This window comes from Hyperolius riggenbachi, chromosome 3 (assembly GCF_040937935.1).
Source record: "Hyperolius riggenbachi isolate aHypRig1 chromosome 3, aHypRig1.pri, whole genome shotgun sequence".
NCBI classification, from domain to species: domain Eukaryota; kingdom Metazoa; phylum Chordata; class Amphibia; order Anura; family Hyperoliidae; genus Hyperolius; species Hyperolius riggenbachi.
Genome location: NC_090648.1, coordinates 445072644 through 445092360, shown reverse-complemented (window position 1 = coordinate 445092360; position 19717 = coordinate 445072644). Strand labels below are relative to the sequence as shown.

The 19717-nt window shown below is 44.6% G+C and overlaps 1 long non-coding RNA gene across 1 annotated transcript; it reads right to left on the bottom strand.

Annotated features, from left to right (window-relative positions):
• Positions 1–1989: 1989 nt before the first annotated feature.
• LOC137564225 (uncharacterized) lies at positions 1990–8620 on the bottom strand. The gene is made up of 2 exons (XR_011030557.1): positions 6381–8620; positions 1990–4295 (listed from the first exon to the last, which is right to left on the bottom strand). It is a non-coding gene; the product is annotated as an uncharacterized lncRNA (long non-coding RNA).
• Between the last annotated feature and the right edge of the window lie 11097 nt (positions 8621–19717).

Genomic DNA, 19717 nt, shown 5'->3' with positions numbered 1-19717 from the left:
GCTGAGTCCGTTAACCATTTACTGGACCCTAATAATCGAGTGTCACCTCCTCCTGTGATCGAGCTGAGGGTGCCCCCACCTGAGAAATTCTCGGGGCATCGCTCAGATTTTGGTAATTTCAAGCATAGATGCTTATCATATTTTGAATTATGACCCGTTTCTTAAGGTACAGAGGGTCAGAGGGTCACTTTTATTAAGACTTTGTTGTCTGGAGATTCCCAGTCCTGGGCATACAGTCTCCCTACGGGGCATGAGGCCTTGACCTCAGTGGAGGAGTTCTTTAAGGCCATGGCCATAATTTACGATGATCCTGATTTGGCAGTGACTTCTGAAAGGAAGTTAAAAATCCTCAGGCAGGGTCAAGGTTCAGTTGAGGTTTATGCTGCTGAGTTTAGGAGATGGGCAGTGTCAGCCAGGTGGGGGCAGTACGCGCTCTTGGACTGTTTTTTGACAGGATAGTCCGACGCTGTGGCTAATCTTATGTTGGGTCATCCAGAACTCAAGACTCTGGATGAGGCCATTTCCTTGGCCATTACAATTGATGGGCAAGTTCGCTATCAAAAGCAAACTCGGGCTAAGCCCTCAAGAAATTTTTCCTCCTGTACTTTCTCAGCTCCTACGCCTTCCTCTCCACCAGCTGACGAGCCAATGCAAATTGGACAGGCCAAGCTCTCAGAGGTAGAGAAGAACAGAAGGCGAGCAGAGAAGTTATGCTTATATTGCGCCGATAAGGGGCATATGGTTTCTGCTTGCCCTAAGAAGGCGGAAAACTCTATCGCCTAGGAGTTGCTGGAGGTACTACCCTAGGCGATCTTGATATACCTCCAAGTAATAAACGTGTGTTGCTTCCTTGTGCTATCACCTGGGAAAGTCAGGTTCACACTACTCAGGCATTTTTAGATTCTGGGTCTGCTGTAAATGTCATGTCTGCAAGATTTGCTAATCAATTTAGATTTCCTTTGATTCCTGTGGGGGAGCAGATTAAGATTACTGCTGTGGATGACTCTCCATTACCACTCACCATCACTCAGACTCCTTTTTTGTTCTGCCAGATTGGGGCCCTGCACAGGGAACAAATGCAGTTTCTAGTGTTAGAAATGTCCACATCCACGGTCATTCTGGGCATGCCGTGGTTAAAGAAGCACTCCCCGACATCGATTGGAGTACCAGACAACTAATAAGCTGGTCTCCACACTGTCTTAAGCAGATCCCTCTTGCAGCTAATGAAACCCAACTAGTTGAAACTATTGAGCAGCATATCGAACCCTCTGGGGAACAGGTTGAGTTGGATTGGGCATCGGAGCTGGGCCCTTTTCAACAGGAAATTCCTGAAGGCAAACCAGAGGGGGTTCTTTTTGTTCCTCTCCAGTTAAGATTTAAGGTCTTGGAGGCATTTCATGTCCATAAGAATGCTGGTCACCCGGGAGTGGCTCACACCCAAGAATTATTAGGTCGGAGTTTTGGTGGCCCTCAATCACTTCTGATTGTAAAGAGTTCGTGGGAAGCTGTGCCGTTTGTGCAAGGAGCAAGGCTTCTAGACGAGCGCCTGCCGGCACCTTACAGCCTCTGCCAGTGCCCGAGGAACCTTGGACCCATGTGTCCATGGATTTCGTGGGCGAACTACCTCCCTCTGAGGGTAAAACGGTCATTTGGGTGGTAGTTGACAGGTTTAGTAAGATGGCACACTTCATCCCCTTGAACGGACTCCCCTCAGCACAGGAATTGGCAGAGCTGTTCGTTCACCACATCTTCAGGCTGCATGGGATTCCCCAGGATGTGGTGTCAGATAGGGGAGTCCAGTTATCTTCTCGTTTCTGGAAAGCGTTTTGTCATCAAATGGGGATGAAGTTATCGTTTTCCTCCGGCTACCACCCACAGACCAATGGTCAGACCGAGAGGGTTGTAATGCTATGTTTTTGGCGTTGCTAAGGCCTCACACTCGACTCACACTAGCACACAGACTAGGTAAATACATAGCTTACGGCTTCACACTGTATTAGGATATTTATTCAATTATTTACATTATTTACAGGTATAGCAGTGAATCACGGATAAGTAATAGAGTAAAGAATCAATACATTACCGGATATTGCATCATCACTCCGTATCGGGGGACCAGCGATCGTCAGGAGGCAGCGCATACACAACATCACACAACTCGTCAGTAGTGGAGAGTCCCATCAGAGCAAGGGAAATCTCTCTTTCTTATACTCATAGCTCCACCCATTTTCCCGATTGCATCTTGGGGATGCTCAGGCATGAGCCTTGCTATGATTGGATGACTTATAGTCAATATTCTCATGAACAGGACTAGTTCTGGTTAAGTCCCGTGTGAACGTGCAATTCCTGAAACAGTTAATTCAGGGTTACGCGCTTATTGCAACACAATGTTTTATAACCATATCACGTGCCACGCATGCTCAGTACTTGTTTGCAGAGGGTATAGTCGACCATCAGCCTATCCACAACTTGGAAGTATGATTCATCCCTCATGCCCACTGCGTGACCGCAGCGCACAGCCGTATGTTTTTATAACTTGCAGTAACCTTGTGTTCTTGCCAATGATTTTCTATGGAGAATGGTCCATCACTACTAAAAGATGCAAAATATGTCCTCTCTACCTACTGACTAGCTTGCTAATGTGTTTCTTACCTAACAGCCAGTCATTCACACAGACTCTTCAGACTTGTATCACATTCGGTCCTTAGTGATGACCATTAACATATGAAACCATGACAACTTTTTCCCTTACAACAGATCCCATATGCCACATACCAGTTCCATCTGGATAGGATAAGTATAACAATCATTACAATCAAAAATAGGATGAACTATCCACTTCATCATTGTTTCTGCTGATGGCGAATAACCCATAAATACATCCCACCAATGGTGAGAGGTGGCATCTGCTATGGCAGAGCCCACTTTAACAATTTTGTTTGCAATCACGGCAGTACTGAGCTGGTGTACGATTATACTTCTATTCAACTTTTTAATAGCACTTTTTCACTTCCGTTAGATTTTTCAACAATCCGCTTTAGTTTAGTCAGGTTTAGATCCCAATTGGGAACTTCCAAACCTTGGCCTTGCCAGGAAACCTTTGTAGTTAACGCTATATCAGGCATCAACATAAAAGTTTCATTTTCCCATTGGAATACAGTGATATTGTGTATGCATCCTGCAAAAGGCACCCTCATTTTAGGGACCACCTGATGATCTGTCACTACACATACCACTTGAGGTGTTATTTCCACCATCCAGCGGTATGTTATAGGCATTATGGTCCACCCACATTTGTTTACAGTGTTCTGTAACAAACAAGGTTCATATGCAGTAGACTGTAACTTACATATTTTACTGTTTAAAGTATTATCACAAAAAGTCAAATCATCTGTTCTGTTGCTGTCATCAATAACCTGTCCATAAAACGTAGGTACCCAGAAGTGCTGATCACCTTCTGGCCCAATTAATAATGGCAAAATAACATTCTTACACATTATACTACTTTTAGTAACATTGTAAAGTGTCAATTGTCCCATGCAAAATGTATCATTGCACATCACTTTAGGTGCTTTGATATCTATCCAGTGATCAGTTCTTATCATGGAACTGAACACGGTCCTCCAAACCACCTCACATCCAGTCAACAACCTAGTTTGAAATAACCCTTTCTGTTGTTGCTGTTGTAAGGTTTGCATGGACCAGATAGTCCAGTTTACAATTCTAGTTATATCAACATCTGTTTCATACATAACAGAGGCACTTGCGTTAATTAAATCAAGCAAATCATCATCTATTTTTACTTCCAGCTTTATGCAATCTATTTGCTAATGTTTCAATATCAAAACTATTAAGAGTCAATGTCCCATATCCTCCTAACAAAGAGTCATACCACTCTCTCCGTATTTAGTGTGGTTTAGAACAGTTTATGGCAGCTGGAAACGCGCATGAATCACAGTCTTTTAGGCATGTTGCCCCACCTTTGCACAAGTGGAAGGTAGTCTCTTTATATGCCCAGGGTCCACTTTCGCATCCATCATATCCACAAATATCAAAGCAGGCCCCACCGAGACATGTTCCATTGAAAGTAGCATTGAGAATGTCACATGCTTGCCTAGCATTACCGGTAAAGTTTCTCTGTAGACAACTCTTGGTTTTATTTCCCCACACGAAAGTCACCGTGGATCCCCTGTATCGGTTACTCGAATACCTGAAGTCCTTGCATTAACGCAACAGCTTTCCAACCACACGATACCAAGGATTCCAAGGACAATGCCATAGACATGGAGATCAATCTGCAAAAAAAACCCAAACAAGTGTGACTTATTCTTGCAAATAACATTTTTCCTGTGGGATATATTCCCACTTTTTCTGTTCTGGCCTCATTACCAGCAGAGTTCGGTCCTTGCTTACTGCAATCACATCTGCTGGAGGAGGCGGTCCTTGGGGATTCTGACCCACATTTTAGCTCCAACATTTACTGTATTAGTAGAACCAAAATATTCATCACCCTTTACTGATGGCTTTCCTCTCTACAAATAAAGGAATTAGGGTCCCTTTACACTTAATCAGCTGCTGTTAACTGTAATCAAAATAACAACTGATGTACAGTCCAGCGTCCGTGTCCCCCTATGGCCTCTTTCACACTATACACTGAAAAAACATTGAAGTCTATTCACAATGCATCGCCATTGGGAAAAAAACAACAAAAAACAAGAAAAAACAAACAACAAAATTGTATGCATACTAATGCATACCAACGCATTAAGTGTAAAAGGGCCCTCAGGAGAACCTGGGCTATACAACTCTTTGGCCTGTGTATACACAGTGTCCTCCCCTAAAAACTTTAACCCATCCTCTCTCCTTTTCCAATAATTAACTCACTATTTCCCAGGTTAATCATGATCACTTTAATTTATTCTTGATAGTCGGAGTCAATTACTCCTCCTATCCCTATAGCTCCTTTCTGAGCAAAACTGGATTGGGTAGCTATTTGCCCATAATGTTAGTCAGGTATTTTACATCCTATACCTGTGGGAATGGTTGTAACCTGCGAGGGGTTAATGATAACAACTTCTAAAGCATGCAAATCCAACCCAGCTGACACAGGTGTTCCCCTATATGGAGCTACCGCATCCTTATGCATTTTCCAATAAGGAATCGTTTCTACTTTAACCACCCCACCAGCTAGTTTCTGGTGTAAACAAAAATCTGTCATCTTCACAGTTTGTTTGTATGATTTTAAACTAGAATATGCATACATTCTAGCATCTTTAACAGAGGTATTCTTGAACATATAATACACTCTATATCAGTAAGGTCTCAAAGCAAACTTCATACAATTCATTAGAAACAACTCAATTCCCACTTCATCATCAACACATTCTGCCACTTCATGCCATTCAGCTAGTCAGTACAACATTCAACCCTAGAGAAACCAGGCATTTCTCTGCAAGACAAACAAATCTCATTTAGTAACTAATGACCTTGGCCCGTTTAAAAAAAAACCAAGCTAGGCCTTTCGCTGCGCATGCATGTGCCCGCTGTGCACATGCACCCGCCACGCGCGTGCCCTCATACACCGTTGCGCACACGCTGGCCGCCTCTGGCCCTATCCCCCCTCAACTTTTCCCCAGTGTTTCTGCGCCCCTCCCTGCACATGTGCAGTGCTAAAAAAAAAAAAAAAACTCTGAATAGACGCAGAGACACAGGGATATTATATAAAAAGGTTTTCCAGTCTAATTACGCAATATTTTCATGCTACATTGCCATAATAGACTTCACAGTTCTATTTCTTTCACACGGTCTCATCTAATCTAGCTTTCAGCTCAACAGGTAAACAATTTCACTCCTGCACAATTATAGCTAGAAACCAGGGGAAAAGTTTTGCTGGCACAGATGTCACCGTGACATCATAATCACATTTAACCCTGTAACCCAAAAAAAAAAAATGAGCATTTGCAGGGATTTGGAAGTTCTAGCAAAACCCAGCACAACACACAACGCACACAAGAAAGTTGCTTTACTATTTCTCACCTCTTTAACCATTTATTTTATCAAACAAGATGCATGTCCCATGAAGTAAGAGTTAAAGGTCAATATTTTTTTTACAACATGTACTCCTGAATGAAAAAAAAAAAAAAAAAATAATGCTTGCCAAGCGCCCCCAGCTGAGGAGAGCAGCATCTCAAACACTCACTGGCTCGCACACATTCCCTAGGAGCACTCACCGCCCGTGCACAAATGCATTTTAAAAAAAAAACATTCCTCTATGCATTCAATTAAACAAAAAACAGACATATGAATACACGATTAATCAGGACTCGCTATAACGGATTCACCATATAAAACATTCACTAGAAACAACAATGTTAACCCACCTGTCTTGTCCAGATTATATTACCATTTCAACTCTGCAAGTGCAGTCAGATACTGTCACTTTAAGGAATTTGCTTTACAATTTTAAACACAGCACTCCAAGATTATACTCCGAAATCTACCAACAAAGACACAGACTGTATTAAAAACCGTAGTAGTAAAAGCTGAGATTCACTGTCAGGTTACTCTCTGCCCCTTTTTCCCATCCATATTTTATCATTAAAAATATGGGGTTTTCCTTAAGAGGGACAAAAACAGCAGTAACAACCTAAAGAAAGTTCCCAGCTATTCCTAATCTTTTCAAATGGAACAAAATACTTTTGTGCTAAACACTTCCAATTCCAGTTCAATGCACATTGTCCTATTTCTTGTGCAATGATCAGTGGCAGAGTTTGGCTTCCTTTTATTTACAGAAGCTCCCTGCTCCACTGATAACAATCCAAAATGTGTCATCACAGGAGCCTCTTCCCCAGCTACTTCCTCCAGTACATTTATTTTACCAGCTGCAGATTCTGTTACATGTTGGTATTTATCTGCAGCTGCCTGTGATGACACTTGTGCAACTATCACTCTGTCATCCTACTCTAGTTCCTTTTTCTAACAGGACTAGCCTTTTTCCAACAGGAATACCCTCAAGTAAAGTAACAACATTGAGGGATTCTGATTCTTTCAACTTACACAATCTTTGTTGAAGCTTTCTATAAGCTGTCAACAACATCCCACTATGCCGCCCGAGAGCGACATCATGCCCCGCCTTAACAGGGCCCCCCTCTAGAGTCTTATCTACATCTAGAGAGAGCAACATCACCCGCTTTAACGGGGAACCACTATATTCCAGCATCAGGCAGCGTCCCTCAACTTCAAGTTGAGCCTGTTCCGCCTTTTCTTGATCCTGGAACGCCTTCTGCAATCGCTTGTGCACACCACGATATGCAGAGGCCAACACCCAGCTAATTCTAGCTGGGGTAACTGCATCACCTACCTTGGTAGGGAGTTTCTCAAGTACTTGAACTAAATCAACCGGTTCTGATTCTTTCAACTGCTTATCCCACAATTCTACCAACCCATGGCTAGCTAATTCTACTGCTATAATATTATACGGAGACTCGGTCCAGCCGGGGATCTCCGCAGGTTCTTTTAGGCATTTGGCCTTTTTCTTAAACATATTGCCTTACTTTTGGCACACTGCCAACTGGGCGTGGCTTTGACCAGAGGTGCCCCTCAATTTCTAGACACCAATGGTCAAACTTCCCACAGATAAATTTTGCTTAGTTCAAAAGATATCTTGACTTGAAACTAAGTGGGAGGAGCTATCGACTCCAAACTTTGCCCACACCTGTAATCTGTCCTAAGATATATATATATCAAGTATCAAGTCAATATACCATACAGGGGCAATTTTACAAAGATTTAGATTACTTGCCCCACTAACTGGCAAAATGCCAAATTTTGCAAAATTACACCCAGAGACCCACAGAATCATAGGCAATATATTTCAGAGGTCAAAAGTCATCCTCGTCGCCATTTATGTAATGCTATGTTTTTGGCGTTGCTAAGGCCTCACACTCGACTCACACTAGCACACAGACTAGGTAAATACATAGCTTACGGCTTCACACTGTATTAGGATATTTATTCAATTATTTACATTATTTACAGGTATAGCAGTGAATCACGGATAAGTAATAGAGTAAAGAATCAATACATTACCGGATATTGCATCATCACTCCGTATCGGGGGACCAGCGATCGTCAGGAGGCAGCGCATACACAACATCACACAACTCGTCAGTAGTGGAGAGTCCCATCAGAGCAAGGGAAATCTCTCTTTCTTATACTCATAGCTCCACCCATTTTCCCGATTGCATCTTGGGGATGCTCAGGCATGAGCCTTGCTATGATTGGATGACTTATAGTCAATATTCTCATGAACAGGACTAGTTCTGGTTAAGTCCCGTGTGAACGTGCAATTCCTGAAACAGTTAATTCAGGGTTACGCGCTTATTGCAACACAATGTTTTATAACCATATCACGTGCCACGCATGCTCAGTACTTGTTTGCAGAGGGTATAGTCGACCATCAGCCTATCCACAACTTGGAAGTATGATTCATCCCTCATGCCCACTGCGTGACCGCAGCGCACAGCCGTATGTTTTTATAACTTGCAGTAACCTTGTGTTCTTGCCAATGATTTTCTATGGAGAATGGTCCATCACTACTAAAAGATGCAAAATATGTCCTCTCTAGCCCTGGGATCAGTGAACGGAAACATGGGTTCCGATCACCGATCCGTGTCCCCAGCAGAAAAACCGAAGCGCTCTTACAAGAGGCTTCAGTCTTTCTGCACGTACAATTTTCCGCGTCCCCCTTGTGCTTTCGGTTAGTGAGATGCACAAGGAGGGAAAAAAAAACTCAACCCAAATAGTAAAACTACATCTACATATTTTTTTACAATTTACACATATAATAACATTAAAAATTAACTGTTTATTTCCCACACCAAAAAATTACCCAAATACTGTTTTATGGGGAAAAAAAATTACAAAAAAAAGACATAAATGGTTACCTAAGGGTCTGAACTTTTTAAATATGCATTTAAGCTTGTAAATAGTGATGGACGCAAAATGGAAAAAATGCACCTTTATTTCCAAATAAAATATTGGTGCCATACATTGTGATAGGGACAAAATTTTAATTAATTATGGTAGCGTGGATTATTTTAAAGCTATAATGGCCAAAAACTAAGAAATAATGAATTTTTTCCATTTTTTTCTTATTAATCCTGTTAAAATGCATTTATAAAAAAATAATTCTTAGCAAAATGTACCACTCAAAGAAAGCCTAATTAGTGGTGGAAAAAAAACAAGATATAGATCAATAAATTGTGATAGTGATAAAGTTATTAGCGAATGAATGGGAGGTGAAAATTGCTCTGATGCATAAGGTGAAAAATCCCCGCGTGCTGAAATAGTTAAAGGACATCCGAGGAGAAAAAAAAATGATGAGATAAACAATTGTATCTATCCTCCTTCTCCTAAAAATGACTTTTTTAGCTATCCCACAGGGTTTTTTTTTATATCTAAATCTAATTTATACGTTTTTACTGTTTCATGGCCTCTTCTCAATGACACATTCATTCAGGGGAGCTTTTAGGCATAGGCCATTGTCTGGAGTGCCATTAGTCCTGGGGGCGCCATGTTTCTGGGTTAAGCACTGCCCCCTGAATGAAGCCCCACCCCTGAATGAAGCCCCACCCCATGGGTGTTCTATTACTTGCTTCTGTTGCATTAGCTGCTTAGCGTCAGTTGCAGGCAGCTGCCACTGTTTCCCTCTGTGCCTTGTGCATCCTTTTTCCCCCTTTGTGCCGCTGCCCACACACCAATTTAAGCTGGAGGGGTGCACAGAGGGGAGAGCCCCGAGGTGAGGGAAGGGGGGACTGTCCCCCCTCCCTGCCAACTGTGGCCATGGCTTTCCCTTCATGCTGCGTCCCCTCCAGCCCCCCAAAACGGGCCCCCGAACAGCACGGCCGAGCACCATGTGGTGCTCGGCTGAGCTCGAGCCGAACCCGAACACCCCGATATTTGGGGAATAACGAACGGTGGCGAACACTGTTCGATCAACACTAGTGCCTCCTTCTATCTCCTTGTGCCTCCTTTAGTCCTTTGTGCCATGTCTGACCCCCTGTTTGTCCTTCTGTCTCCCTTTGTGCCTCCTTCTGTCTCCATGTGCCTCCTTATGTCCCATTGTGCCTTTCTTTGACCTCTTATGCTACCTCTGCCCCCTTTTTCTCCTTCAGTTCCACTCTGCCTCCTTCTGTCCCCATGTGCCTCCTTCTGTCTCCCTTTGTGCCTCATTCTGTCTCCATGTGCCTCTTCAGTCCCCATGTGCCACCTCTGTCCCCTGTGCCTTCCTCTGTCCCCATGTGCCTCTTTCTGTGCCCCTTTGTGCCTTCTTCTGTCTCCCTGTTTCTTTTTATGTCCCCTTCTGCCTCCTTACATCCCCCTCTGCCTTCTTCTGTCCCCCTTTTGTGCCTCCTTCTGTCCCCCTTTGAACATCTTTCTGTTCCCCTTTGTGCCTCCTACTGTCTCCCTGTGCCTCCTTCTGCCCCCCCCCCCCCCCCTTGTGCTTTTTTCTGTCCCCATTGTGCATCCTTCTGCCCCCTTTGTGCCTCCTTCTGTCTCCTGTATGCCTCCTTCAGTCCTCGTGTGTCTCCTTCTTTCCCCCTCTGCCTTCTTCTGTCCCCCTTTTGTGCCTCCTTCTGCCCCCCTTTGTGCATCTTTCTGTTCCCCTTTGTGCCTCCTATTGTCTCCCTGTGCCTCCTTCTGCCCCCCTTTTGTGCTTTTTCCTGTCCCCATTGTGCATCCTTCTGCCCCCTTTGTGCCTCCTACAGTCCCCCCATGCCTCCTTCTGTCCTCTTTTGTACCTCCTTCTGGCCCTCATGTCTTCTTCTGTCCCCCTGTACCTCCTTCTGCACCTCTGTGTACCTCCGTCTGTCCTCCTGTGCCGCCTTCTGTCCTCCTTTGTGTCTCATTCTGTCCCCTATTGTGTCTCCTTTTATCCTCTATTGTGCCACATTCTGTCCCCCTGTGTGCCTCCTTCTGTCCCCTTGTGACTTATTCGGATCCTCGTGCCTCCTTCTGTCCCCCTGTGCCTCCCTATGTCCCCCTGTGTGCCTTCTTCAGTCCCCCTGTTTGCCTTCTTCAGTCCCCCTGTGCATCCTTCTGTTCCGATTGTGCCTCATGAAGGTGGAGTCCTTCATGAAAATGCAGCCGCATTATGATTATTTTCATGGGGGAGGGGGGCTTTGGGGGAGGGCACAAGTTTTCTCGCCTTGAGTGACAAAATGACTAGAGGCGCCCCTGCTCCTCTCAGTCTGTGGCATGCTATGACATAGTGCGCAGCGATTGTCACTATTGATTCTTCTTCTTCTAGTAGAATGTAGAGTTTTCGCTCATTGTCTAATGTGTGAAAGTCTAGAAATAGTTCCATCAATGTCTTGAATAAGGTTTCCCTGGTTGCAGTATATTTGGGGCAGTGCAGCAGGAAGTGATTCTCATCCTCGAGGGTCTTCTGCTCACAGTGTTGGCATAGTCTCTTCTCCCTGGGTTTGAACGTCTGTCTGTGTCTCCAGGACTCGATTTGGAGGCTGTGAGCTCTCAGTCTGTAGAAACTCAGGATTTTCCTCTCTTGGGAGTTTTGGAGATTTTCCAGGTATGGGGCCATGTTATATTCTCTTTGTAGGGACTGGCAAATGGTTAGCTTTTGTGACTGTTTTATTTCATTCATTCAGGGGTCAGTTAGCGTGAGGCATCGGTAGAGGGAGGTTTCTTGTAAGATTAGGCTTATGTGTTTAAATATCGGTGGATTTTGCAGCCGAGGCGGGTTCCTTAGGGTTAGGTATGGCAGGGGGTTACTTAGGGTGAGGCATTGGTAGAGGGAGGGCTCGTGCAAGAATAGGGTGAGTTTAGGTGTTAAATATCGGTAGATTTTGTGGAGGGGGTGGGTTGCTTTGGGCTAGGCATCGAGTTGGGGGGGGGGGTGTCACCTAGAGTGAGGCATCATTAGGGGGATGGCTTGTGTGAGAATAGGGTTAAAAATCATAAGTGTTAATTTATAAACCTCTCAGCCATCCTCACTATCTCTAATATGACCCAGATGAAAATGGCTGCTCAGTAACTTCATCTTTTAATAGAATTCAATCTGAGTTCCTTACTGCACTGTAACATGTCAAATACAAATCCTCTGCAACAAGCTTACAATTTTGCTGTGTCACCTGCAGGTGGCACAGTGTTCTCTTCATCTGGGAATCTTTCTCCAATGCTGACCAGCAGGTGTCTCCCTGATGCTATGCGTCTCAATGTTACCTTCACTCAGAACTTTGTGATGTAATATATACTGTTTGTGGTATGATAATCATTTCTCTCAGGCCTATACCATGAGAAAAGTGATTGCAGCTGTGTTAGCAACTTATGAAACTTATGACAGTACACATGAAAAAAATAAAATAAAATACACATTGAAGTTCACTTCTCAAATTTTTTCCTGTATCCTGGATACCCAGGCTCTGTGCATGATTCCTGTTACTCCCTCTCTGTACTGTAAGGAGCATCATACAGCAAAGTCTCTGTTATCGGGAACTCAGGCAATCAGAAGTCTAACTAACTAACTAACTAACTGGCATGCCTGAGGGGATAATGGGGACGGTGCTTTGGGTTTTCTTTTTGGGGGGGGATTTACAGGCCATAAAGTGGTTACTGAGCCTCCAGTGCCATCTTCTATCCTTCCTGTAGGTCCCGTGGATCAGCTTTTCTGATGAATTACCTCACCTCACTTATTAACCTCCCCGGCATTTAATTTCCCTGCAATTTTTGTACCAAAAGCGTAACAATTTTTTTTTACCATATACTCGAATACAAGTCAACCTCGTGTATAAGTCGACTCCAATATTCAACTCTGTTATGCTGGAATTTTTGTATTGACTGAAGTACAAGTCTACCCAGCAAAGTTAATAGCTGCACTTGGGGATCAGGAGGGGTTAATGGCTGTACCACATAAAGTATTGCAGCCATTAACCCTTCCTGTCCCTTAAGTGCAGCCAATACCTGCTTCAGGCCCCCAAGTGCATCAATTATTCATTCCTTTTTATGCAGCCCAGTATTACCCCCTGCCCCTTTCCTTGTTAAACCACCCTGGCGTTCTGATTAAATCGCCAGGACGGCTGCGGGAGGGTTTTTTTTAAATAAAAAAAAAAACGATTCCATGCAGCCAACTGAAAGTTGGCTGCATGAAAGCCCACTAGAGGGCGCTCCGGAGGCGTTCTTCCGATCGCCTCCAGCGGCCAGAAGTAACACGGAAGGCCGCAATGAGCGGCCTTCCTTGTTTTGCTTACATCGTCGCCATAGTGACGAGCGGAGTGACGTCATGGACGTCAGCCGACGTCCTGACGTCAGCCGCCTCCGATCCAGCCCTTAGCGCTGGCCGGAACTGTTTGTTCCGGCTACGCTGGGCTCGGGCGGCTGGGGGGACCCTCTTTCGCCGCTGCACGCGGCGGATCGCCGCGCTGCAGCGGCGATCAGGCAGCACACGTGGCTGGCAAAGTGCCGGCTGCGTGTGCTGCTTTTTATTCCATTAAAATCGGCCCAGCAGGGCCTGAGCGGCAGCCTCCGGCGGTGTTGGACGAGCTGAGCTCGTCCAGACCGCTCAGCAGGTTAATTGTTGTGGCCAGGTGTAATATACTAGGCAGCTGCGGCGAACAACACCGCCGCCGCAGCTGTCTCCATGCGGCCATCCGTCGGTCCGCCGTCTGGGAGGCCGAGGACGGAACATTCACGTGTGCAGGGGGTTGCCGTCTCGCGCGTGCACAAATGGGACCTTTATGCGGGGAGGAAGCCCGTCAGCTGACCTGCTGGTCGGCTGACATCAGAGGAGTCCCACGGCGCCCAGGATTGGCTGATGGAAGGGGGCGTGCCAGTGGGGTCTCCTCTGCTTCTTAAGCCTCCGGGCTTCATTCACACGCTGTCTGTTGTCGTGAATACTTGCGTGTTAGCGCTCAGACCTTAGACTAGATCCCAGGTGTTGATGCTAAGGATTTCACACCTAGTCTAGGATATTGCTACTTTGTTACTGTTTATTTGTTAGACTAGTTCCCGGGTGTTGATGCCAAGGACTTCACACCTAGACTAGGATATAGCATTGTATTTATCTCCTGTGTATGACTCTTAGCTATTCCTCTGACTCTGAACCTGCTTTCCGATCCTGTGCCTTTGCCTATCTGCCTTGTTAGTTGCTGAACCTTTGCCTGATTACCGACTACTCTCTTGTCTTACGATTCTGTACCGATACTTACCTCTCTGTTGCTGAACCTCTGCCTGATTACCGATTACTCTCCTGTCTCACGATTTTGTACTGATACTTACCTCTCTGTTGCCGAAACTTGCCTGTCAGATTACTCTACTCACCAGTGGGCCTTTTGCCACTGGTGAGGTTCTAGCTTCACCAGCTCCTCTGGTGAAGTTATTCCTTAGTGCAGTCCTGGTTGTGTCTCCTAGGCTGCAGTAGAGTCTGACTCACCTGTTCCCAGGCAATCACTAGTGTAGTATTGGTTGTATTTCTTAGGCTGCGGTACTGTCTGAATCACCCGCTCCACGGGTGATCACTTGGCTGCAATACTTCCTGAATCACTTGCTCCACGGGAGATTCGGCCTCTTTGGTATTGCTTTCTCCAGCTTGCTGGAGCTTGTACTCTAGTGCACGCTCAGTGTACTGATAGTACCTCACCAGCCCCTCTGGTGAGATCTCATTAAACTAATAAAGTTACGGTTGCACCAAATCACTACACACTCAGCTCCTTGTCTGCTATACTGGTATTATTGGTGATTCTGCAGATCACACATAATCCGGTATAGCGTCTGCATTATTGGTGATTCTGCAGATCACCGCATAATCAGGCATCTGAGCTACGACACAAGACCGTTACAGAACAACAGACCAGTAAAAGTATGGAGGCACTCTGCCAATGGGTTGACGTGTTAATCACCACCGTTAATGAACTCATTAAAACGGTTAACACACAACAGACTCAGATTGAACAACTAGCTGAGTCCATTAACCATTTACTGGACCCTAATAATCGAGTGTCACCTCCTCCTGTGATCGAGCTGAGGGTGCCCCCACCTGAGAAATTCTCGGGGCATCGCTCAGATTTTGGTAATTTCAAGCATAGATGCTTATCATATTTTGAATTACGACCCGTTTCTTCAGGTACAGAGGGTCAGAGGGTCACTTTTATTAAGACTTTGTTGTCTGGAGATTCCCAGTCCTGGGCATACAGTCTCCCTACGGGGCATGAGGCCTTGACCTCAGTGGAGGAGTTCTTTAAGGCCATGGCCATAATTTACGATGATCCTGATTTGGCAGTGACTTCTGAAAGGAAGTTAAAAATCCTCAGGCAGGGTCAAGGTTCAGTTGAGGTTTATGCTGCTGAGTTTAGGAGATGGGCAGTGTCAGCCAGGTGGGGGCAGTACGCGCTCTTGGACTGTTTTTTGACAGGATAGTCCGACGCGTTGGCTAATCTTATGTTGGGTCATCCAGAACTCAAGACTCTGGATGAGGCCATTTCCTTGGCCATTACAATTGATAGGCAAGTTCGCTATCAAAAGCAAACTCGGGCTAAGCCCTCAAGAAATTTTTCCTCCTGTACTTTCTCAGCTCCTACGCCTTCCTCTCCACCAGCTGACGAGCCAATGCAAATTGGACAGGCCAAGCTCTCAGAGGTAGAGAAGAACAGAAGGCGAGCAGAGAAGTTATGCTTATATTGCGCCGATAAGAGGCATATGGTTTCTGCTTGCCCTAAGAAGGCGGAAAACTCTATCGCCTAGGAGTTGCTGGAGGTACTACCCTAGGCGATCTTGATATACCTCCAAGTAATAAACGTGTGTTGCTTCCTTGTGCTATCACCTGGGAAGGTCAGGTTCACACTACTCAGGCATTTTTAGATTCTGGGTCTGCTGTAAATGTCATGTCTGCAAGATTTGCTAATCAATTTAGATTTCCTTTGATTCCTGTGGGGGAGCAGATTAAGATTACTGCTGTGGATGACTCTCCATTACCACTCACCATCACTCAGACTCCTTTTTTGTTCTGCCAGATTGGGGCCCTGCACAGGGAACAAATGCAGTTTCTAGTGTTAGAAATGTCCACATCCACGGTCATTCTGGGCATGCCGTGGTTAAAGAAGTACTCCCCGACATCGATTGGAGTACCAGACAGCTAATAAGCTGGTCTCCACACTGTCTTAAGCAGATCCCTCTTGCAGCTAATGAAACCCAACTAGTTGAAACTATTGAGCAGCATATCGAACCCTCTGGGGAACAGGTTGAGTTGGATTGGGCATCGGAGCTGGGCCCTTTTCAACAGGAAATTCCTGAAGGCAAACCAGAGGGGGTTCTTTTTGTTCCTCTCCAGTTAAGATTTAAGGTCTTGGAGGCATTTCATGTCCATAAGAATGCTGGTCACCCGGGAGTGGCTCACACCCAAGAATTATTAGGTCGGAGTTTTGGTGGCCCTCAATCACTTCTGATTGTAAAGAGTTCGTGGGAAGCTGTGCCGTTTGTGCAAGGAGCAAGGCTTCTAGACGAGCGCCTGCCGGCACCTTACAGCCTCTGCCAGTGCCCGAGGAACCTTGGACCCATGTGTCCATGGATTTCGTGGGCGAACTACCTCCCTCTGAGGGTAAAACGGTCATTTGGGTGGTAGTTGACAGGTTTAGTAAGATGGCACACTTCATCCCTGTTAAAAGTAAATAAACTCACTTATGAGACACTCTTCGTTCAGTTGCCAAAACCTTAGAAACCTTTATTTCTTGTACAAGGGCGTTTCTTCGCCAGCATATATATATGGATTGTAGCTACACAAATCCTGCTAAGCAAAGAAAAGCAAGTTCTTCCTGTGCGCAGAAGCTTTTAAACCTAATGAATATAATAAAATATTCCTCCCTTTGGGCAGTTCTATCTGTTAAAAGTCCAATCATCATGTCCAGTTCCTCCTTTTAGGTGGGGTTGTTCTTCCTCTGTGTCCCTCATGAATAAATGAAAGTCAATAGGAAAGAGAAATCTTCTGACATCAGTTCCTTGTCTCATGTCCTTCAGAATCACCCATACTTTCAGAGAACTGGTTTAAACTGGTCCTCTCAACCTGCTGGCTCTGTGCTTGGTACAGAATGACACTGAGGGGGGGGTTGAAGGTTGTTCTGGCTTACTGTGAAGGAATGTGGAAAAAAACTGTACACAGTAAATGGTTCAAAACATATGCAGAATATATATTCAGTGATATCGTGATAACTCCTCGGTTAACTTAAAGTGTCATTCTAACACAATAATCTAATCTTGTGCATGTGGTCTGTATAGTCACATAGGTTACACAGGATATACATGATATACAGGATATACATAAAGATTAACAGATTTAATTATAAAATTCTTTCCACATTTCCCTCCTGTTTATAATTAATACTGTGGGTTGTGGCTTGATTACATATGTGTATAAAAGGAATATTTACATTCACATTTCTGTGCTTATGTTTACTTAAACCTCAGGTATCTGCAAATGTGTCTCCACTACAGGGGTTAGAGATTCAAGCAAACACAGCCTTCTACTCCCCTTTGCTGCAAATGGGTATGCACTACAGCAAGTCAGGGCATAGAAGTGAAATGATCAAAAACAAAAATCAGGCTCTGGCCGTGAGCTGGAATTATTGCCTCACACGTTGGCCTAGCCATCTCCCTCCAGCATACCATCATAATCTCCTCCCAAATCACCGTATGCTTCTTCATCATGCTGTGCTAAGGCTGCATACATAGTAGTACTCATATGCTTATCTATCAACCTTGCAAAAAATGTTCTCAGCATTGGAAAAATACAGCAGGCTAGTAGGAACAGAACCATAAGAACAGTTAGGAATGCGATACCAAAACTCTGAAAAAATGAAGTCCAGCTTCCAAACCAGTTCTGTAACCAGTCTGTTATTGGGTTTGAAACACCTGAGTTTCGTTTCAGCTCTTCGGATAGGTCTTTTAACTGCTGAAGAGCCACTGTCACTTTTCCATCAGGGGATGTATTATCTGGAATGTAGGTACAACATTGTTCCCCCAAAAAATTCACATACACCCCCCTTCTCTGCCAACAGCATATCTAATGCAATTCTATTCTGCAGTGCTGTTAATGATGTTGCTTTCAGTTGTTCTGCCAAACCTTCGATAGCATCTCTAGTATAATTAACAAATCTTTGCTGATTGTAATAAATGTAATTAATCCAATCTACATTTTTGTTAACTGTTGGCCATAAGAAAATTGACTCAAACCCTGCAGCAATTTGATTCCTAGCCTTGAACTCGTCTGGCACCCCTCTGGGGACCCCTATCGCATCAATATATACATATGGGTCCAAACTCCCTTTTGGTGCCTCCCTTTTACTCCGGTGTACCTTTTTATCCACCAAAATTTTAAAGGACTCATAGGGCAATATAGTGACATGTTCTATCATCCAGACAGGGGCACACAACCCTTTCCATTCTGGTGGCAATGATGATTCTGCTTTGTTGGGTTCACAAGTCCACCAAGTATCTTCTAACTGCCATTTTGTTCCTAGGCTCAACCCTTTATCATTGGTTATCTCCACTATTTCTCCACAATACTTGATCATTGGATGGTTACTGGGGGCAGATCTATTATAGCACGTAAGATTGCTGGCTGTAGCAAATGCACGCTGCGGCGTGCCTGGTACCTTCATACGGACTCTCTCTGTAGTACAGTTCCGTGGTTGATTCACACTTATCATACTTTGTATCATACATTCTAATTCAGACCCACTCGCCACTACTGGTACCAGAGCAATCTGCGGTCTGGCCGCTGCACACACAATACAGTCAGACGCATTCATTTGATTTGCAGTAAAAATTGCCAAAGTAATCCAAAAAATTAAAAATTCCACCGGTCACTAGAACTATATTACTAATCACGTTCATCTTGTTAATACTGTCCGGTGGGGATGGGTCAGTAGTCTTTGTCTATCCTGTCATTGCTATTCAATGGAGGTCGTTCAGTCATTGTCATTCCAGGACTCTTCTTCTTCTTCTTTAAACATGCTATGGCTCTAACCCAACTTCCCCTATGTAGCCTTTTTGGGTATCTGTTCCCCCTTTTTTATCTCCTTTTCACCATGGTTCAAGATAAAGAACTACACCTGTGCCTTAGGAAGAATCCTCTAATATCTTCCCACAGCCTTTGAGATCGTGGTCGCACTGAGGCTCAGGCAAATGTTCCCGTCGCCTCAGGATCTCAAATTTCCGCCCCTCTTTACCCCGTGGTGCTAACTATCAAGAACAGATTGTATCTGGCTACTGTTTTAAAAGGAAATGACCGCTAAGCGTTCTTCTTGAGCAAAATTCAAACAACATTTCTTTTGTTTCAAAAGCCACCGAAGCTTCATGTGAGTATTCGTAGCAAGCTGTGGCTCTGAATCTTTTAATTAATCTGGGTCCGGAGGGCCCATGTGCGCCCTCTTGCAATGGCTTAAATATTCCCATGTGGTTTTATTCTAATTTAGCCACTATCCCTCCTGTTGACACATGTAAGACTCATGTGTCATCACCACAAATAAATTGGACAAAATCAGTCAAAGGAAGGTTAGTAGGTCAGCAGTGTACAAAGCGACCTGTAGGTAAAGTCTTAGACTGTAAGTCAGCAGAGGGAGTTGTAGTTGCATATGTCAGGACTGCCAAGTCGTTGCCACGGGAGATGAGGGGACTGGGATGTTGCACACATGTGAATGGCCAGTGTTGT